The following is a 6,000-nucleotide window of genomic DNA, read 5'->3' as shown; positions in this document are numbered from 1 at the left end:
AGGGTGATTCAAAAGTTGCAGTACACCCTTCTGTTTCAAAAACTGTACAGGAAATGGGAAAACTGAATATTCCAGTAAGGTATGGGTGAGGTGGGCTATCTTTTCATGGTAAGTACCGAACATGGGCGCCATCTTGAATCTAAGTCAGTTTTCCCATTTCCTGCACAGTTTTTGAAACAAAACGGTGTACTGTGACTTTTGAATCACCCTATATATTATGAGGATATACAAAGGTATGATGAGGATTATTTGCTATCAATGGTGGGCTGGGCAAGGGGCAGGGTGCCACCTGCCCCCCAGGCTGCCATATTTTACTGTTCAGGGCCACTGGTTGGCTGCAACTGCCTAGTGTTCCACATGCTTTGGACGGGAGACAGGCAGCTCCATGGCCACTCCATATGTGTTATAACTACAACAGAGTGACCACGCAGCATCTTCCATGTGTCTCCCAGCTAAGTCCAACTCAGAAGTCCATAGTCGAAGCCAGGGAGAAGCACCTGGGGGTAGATTTATGTTAATTATCAGTATGATTGTTTTATTGGGAAGGGTGCTTAAACCCCATCAGTGTTCACAGTCACTCATGCTTCTGATGAAGGACGTTTTGGTCCGAAACGCATTAAGCTGGTGATTGTGTACTAAAGGCCTAATTCAGACCTGATTGTTATTATCGAATGACTGCGCATGTGTACAGATCGTAATGTGCACAAACTGGGAATGAAATCAGCATCTTTTTTGATCGCTAGGTGAACGCAGGTTGATTGACAGGAAGCGGGCATTTGTGAGTGGTAACTGCACATTTTCTGGGAGTGTCAGGAGAAATGCTGACGGTCCCAAGCGTTTTCAGGGAGGGTGTGTGACGTCAGCTCCGGCCCCAATCAGGCTGTTTTTTTCGCACTGTAGGAGTATGTCCTGGGCTATGCACCATTCAACGGTGAGTGAGCTGCGAACAGATTTGCAGGTGACCGGCATTTACAAAGCTTTTTGCACGGTGTACGCAGACTTGCACGGGGCAGATATTCACTCTAGCTGGGCGACTATCCGATCGCAAACTGACGGCACATTTAAATTTAATTTGCTGTCAGATTGAAGCGAAGGTGTCCCAGGATGGTTCATAAGATACAATGTGCTGCCAGTTTAAGACATCTGCATACATATTACAATATGTACATCATTTTGCCCTTCTAAATTAAAATGTGCCCTCCCGAATCAAAAATGTGCCCTCCCCAAGCTCAGCACCCTGCCCTAAAAAAATCCTAGAGTGAACACTAAGTGTGTGTGTGTGTGTATATATATATATATATATATATACTAGGTGCTTCATCGCGCCCTACGGGCGCTCTTCACACCATCGGAAGGGGCTACGCCCCGTTAACCCCTGCACGCCTTTCTGGGGTTCAATATATGGAGTATTACCTGCATTCCTAATTTTGTTAGTGTTTGAATATTGCACAATGATAGGGCGTCCGATGGTGAAGGGGGCGTAGTCCCTTGCAAAAGGAAGGGGTTTGGGGAGTGGGGACCGCGGATGGGGGAGGGGGTATGAAGGCGCTGTGGGTGGGGTAGGAGCAGGGGTGTCGCAGGTGGGGGATGGCAGCTGCAGGGCTGTTGCGGATGGAGGAGGGGTTCCGAAGGCGCTGCAGATGGGGAAGGGGTGGGTGCGAATGTGCAGTGGATGGGGGAGGTGTCCATGGGGCGTGGTGGGTGGGGGAGGGATGGATGCGGGGGTAACGTGGGTGGGGGAGTGGCAGGTGCGGTGCTGTTGCGAATGGTGTGAAGGCGATGCGGATTGGGAAGGGCCTGCTGCGTGGGTGGGGTAGGGGATCCAAAGGTGCAGCGGGCGGGGGAGAGCCAGATGCGGGGTGTGGCGGATGGGGGAGGGGCTGCTGCAGATGGGGGAGGTGTTTGGAAGACACTGCGTGTGGGGTAGGGGGTACGAAGGCGCAGTGGGTGGGGGTGCCACGGGTGGTGGAGGGGCAGGTGCGGGGGTTTGCGGGGGATGGGGAGGGGTCCAGGGGCGCTGCAGGTGGTGGAGGGGCAGATATCAGTGCACATAGTCTCTGTGGTAGTTAGTGAGGGTTGGTGATGGTGTGAGAGGGGTGAAGGCCAGTACAACGACAGGCAGTTAGAGAGCAGGATGAGGGTGACAGGGCATAGTGACGGGGAGTACTTAGCAGATATAGGGGTGGGCTACAGGTGTGATGTCACAGTGTGTGTACCTTTGCTCTCATGTGTGAGGTATGTGAGGTATATGTGAGGTATGTGTGAGGTATGTGTGAGGTAAGGATGTGCGGGTCGTGTTGGCCACTAACCTCCAGGCTGCTGCTGTGAGATGGTGACTGCAGAGGGAGGGAGCTCAGACCCAGCAGCAATGGGTCGTGGTCAGCATTCCTTCCTGGCCCCATTCCGCCGCACACTGTCCGCCCCATCTGACGGGCGTCATTCCTCCATCCTGCATGGCAGCGTCAGCTGCTGTGATCGCCGAGCATAGGTAAGCGTCCGGAGTTCTGTGGGCGGGCAGGCATGGTGTTTCCCTGGAGAGGTGCGGCGCGCGTCCTTAGGCTGCACACGGAGGGAGCTCCGGCCCAGCAGCAATGTTGATTATTGCGTGTCCCGTCCTGGCGCTGTCCCGCTGCACATGCTCCGCACCGCTTGCCGCTGAGCATGGCAGCCCTTGTCTGTATGCTGCAGATGCTGATCTAGCGGTGCCTGAGCTAGCGCCCTCTCCCTGGGGTGTGGGTGTCAGGCGGCAGGTATGGTGTGTAGGTGGGAGAGGAGCTGCGGGCGGCGACTCGCTGCCTGCAAGTACCCTCCATATCAGCGCTGTTCCCCTCCCTGCAGATAGTGTCAGTGGCCGTGGTGTACTTTTGCTACTGGTGGCCAGGGCCGGTGCTAGGGTGTTCGGCGCCCCCCTGCAAACTATGAATTTTGTGCCCGCCCATATTCCTTGGTTGTGCATCGGGAAAAGTGGTGTGGTCTCACAACTAAGGGGCATGGCCACACAATAGTACCCCCATTTAAAATTACGTCACAATGTAGCACAATCTTATTCATCTTATACGATAAATGGGCCATGCAGATTGTAACACTACATTATCATTGTGTGTTTCTTGTGCTCTGCCCCAGAATCCTTTCAAATTCTTTAAAGTACACTGCCTGGGGGCCCAACTCCTCTAGGAAACAGGTTCCAAACTGTGCACTTGAATTATACATTATGCATATGTTACCTTATACTGCATAGGGCTATGGTGTATTTTCTACAGTACATTGCAGTTATTAACGTGGTACATTATCGTATATGCACTAGCTGTATTTACTATATATATTTATAAAGGGGCCCAGACTGTGTACTCTCTAATGGTTATCCCAACCTCTGCATTGGTTGGCCACACCCCATCTAGAGTCTGGCCACACCCCTAAACATGGGCCCCTACCACTGCATTCCACTGATGGGCCCTTCCTGCCCAAGTCCGACACTGATCACCTAATATGTATATTGTGCATGGGCCAAATGTAATAGAGTGAGAGTTTGAAAAAGTGAGAGATTTGGTAAGGTTTTGTAGTTTTTTTTTTAAAGTGGCCATCATTTACACGGCAAGATCAACCTGGTTTTGCAGTGTAAATGATTGCCACTTTAAAAAAATGAAAAACCTTACCATATCTCTCACTTTCTGGAACTCTCACTCTATATATAAACTACTACATTTGGCCCCTTACCTCTATTGTGCATTGAGAATGTTCTGCAACTCTCACATTTGTACGCAATAAAGATTTTTTTTTAACCATAATCAGGTACAAACACAAAGACTGCGCAGCAATCCACCAATAAAATACATTTGTTAAAGTCTCAAATGTCCATAAAATCTGAAAGTATTTATTAAAACAAGCATATTACACATACAAAGTGATGACACATAGAAAGCGGGCAAGCAATATATTCAGTCAGTACCATTTTATATATAAACCGCAGACCAGAAATAATTTACTATGAATAGCTTCAATATTCTCCATGCAATGAAAAAAGACATTAGTCCAGCATAATGTCCATAAAGTAATGAAGATTATTGGAAATGGGTTTAACAGAAAAGTAAACTGCACTTAAATATGTATAGTTTCTGGTGTCCATTGTTACTTCATTATAGAAGTTTATTAGTTTCACTTTTTAATGCCACTTAATGTGGATATTATCACCCCCAGATGATGTTAAATATGACTGATACAGTGGAACCTGAAAAACAATCAGAGAGGTTCTTAATATAATGCCCTCAGTATTTTATATGTTCAGTACATTGGATGTTTCGGGCATAGTGGATGAACCATTCTGCAAGTTTACCGGTGTTACCCGGCAACTTCCTGAGTAGATGGTCTGTTTGTAGACCCTTCACCTTCCACTGTCCTGCATCTTAGGAGTACTGGACAAACAGGAGTAATACGCTCTTGGCCAATGGAAGCCGGGGCTCCCTGTTTAGAAGGTAAGCAGCTCTCAGCTTCATTTTCTGTCATGGTTACATACTTACAAGTTCATTTGATTTAAATTCTACTGTATACATTGTCTGAAGTTACACATAGACACACATTATTCTGTATGATGGAAAACATACTGTATATATATATTTTTTTAAATGTCAGTAACTTTAACTTTTTCTAGCTTAAAAATAATAATGAAGGACATTAAAAAATCTGCATTCAACATCTTTGTTTTTATATGAAGTTAAAAAATTAAATGAAAAATATTATTTTGCAACAAGAGTTAATATAGAATCAATATAAAATTAAACAATAGCTGTTAACAGATGTAGTAAAAAGAAATACTGCAGCCTACAGGGTTACATATTGCTGCCTTTGCACATACAGTAGATGTAGAACATATAAAAAAAACTAGCTGAATACCCATGCTTTGTTACCGAATTTAAAGTATTTCCATGCATGTAGCTTTAATTTTGAAGGACTTCCTGGTAAATACATTTGTAGTCTTTCCTTCAGGCTGGAGAATGGCCGGGCTGTCAGAGGAGCAGACTCTGGAACAGGCAACATACAATTGCCCATTGGAGAAGCAGTAATGCCTCAGATCCACAGCAGACACTTTCACACTCGGCCCCTGAGCTTTGTTACTGGTCATGACGTTGCAGACCTTTACCGAGAACTGCAGCCATTTGAACTGGAAATAGTAGTCTGATGGGATCAGAGGAATTCTCAGAAAAAAGACAATTTCTCCCTGGCCAATGTCTGTGAATAATTGTCACTTGAATTACATATATGTGCAGAGTCTTTACCTGCTGCAGCCTGGTATCATTGCACAGTTTGGGTGGATTGAGGTTGTGTAAAAGCATTATGGGGCCGCCGACCTAGAGATAAAGTAAATGAGGTAGTATACCATGTGGGTTCAGAGTATGAAGAAACTCTACAGAGTAATGAATGGTGTCCTCCACCACGTAATCAAGTGACACTGCAGGGGAGGCAGATTTAACATGTGCAGAGAGAGTTAAATTTGGGTGGGTTATTTTATTTCTGTGCAGGGTAAATACTGGTTGCTTTATTTTTACACTGCAAATTAGATTGCAGATTGAACACACCCAACCCAAATCTAAATCTCTCTGATGCGATCAACTTGGAATTACCCCCATATTAGTAGCCAGCAACAGAGTGTTGTTGATGTTAACTGCTGAGTCGTTTGTTGGAGTGAGAATAGCCCTCTCCCTCAGCCAAGAGATGCTTTTACCTCCATTCTCATTCAGGGCCGGGTAGATCCTCTCAGTCAGAGCGTTCAAATCAGGTGTAATTCAGAAAACTCCTCTGTTTTTAAGATGCCTTTAAGGTGCACTCGCATGGTGACCATCAAGGAAAGGACATGGACTCTAGGCCATATGTAGGCTGACTTGAGGCATGCCTTGAACTTGTCACCACATGTCCCATGCGGCACAACAGGTACTTAGACACTTAATTTGGTAACATTTGTATGCAAAATGCAAATGTTAATCTTATCTGGCTTAAGAGATAATGAAG

Source organism: Pseudophryne corroboree, chromosome 4 (genome assembly GCF_028390025.1).
Source record: "Pseudophryne corroboree isolate aPseCor3 chromosome 4, aPseCor3.hap2, whole genome shotgun sequence".
Lineage (NCBI taxonomy): Eukaryota > Metazoa > Chordata > Amphibia > Anura > Myobatrachidae > Pseudophryne > Pseudophryne corroboree.
This window is presented reverse-complemented; position numbering follows the sequence as displayed.